Consider the following 360-nt stretch of genomic DNA (forward strand, 5'->3'; position numbering starts at 1 on the left):
AGTCCAGCCCCTCAGGAGAGGGACAAACCCCTGGCTGGCACCCCCTGACCCCTCCTCCTGGTCCAGCCCCTCAGGAGAGGGTCAAAGCCTGGCTGGCACACCCTGGCCTTTCCTCCTGCTCCAGCCCCTCAGGACAAACCCTTCCAGCCCCTCAGGACAAACCCAGGACTAGACCAGTGCCATGATCTAGGTGACAGGGTGGTGTTGGGTCATAGGTTGGACTGGAAGATCTCAGAGGTCTTTTCCAACCTAGTAGATTGTGTGATTCTGTGGGACAAACCCCTGACTGGCATCCTCTGACCCTTCTTGCTGCTCCAGCCCCTCAGGAGAGGGACAAACCCTTCCAGCCCCTCAGGAGAG

The 360-nt window shown here is 59.4% G+C and overlaps 1 protein-coding gene across 3 annotated transcripts in view; it reads right to left on the bottom strand.

Annotated features, from left to right (window-relative positions):
* UBXN6 (UBX domain protein 6) overlaps positions 1–360 on the bottom strand; it is a 6,513-nt gene that overhangs the window by 2,194 nt on the left and 3,959 nt on the right. The window lies entirely within an intron of this gene.

The sequence above is a fragment of the Corapipo altera genome, unplaced genomic scaffold (assembly GCF_003945725.1).
Source record: "Corapipo altera isolate COAL_440 unplaced genomic scaffold, ASM394572v1 293, whole genome shotgun sequence".
Classification (NCBI taxonomy): domain Eukaryota; kingdom Metazoa; phylum Chordata; class Aves; order Passeriformes; family Pipridae; genus Corapipo; species Corapipo altera.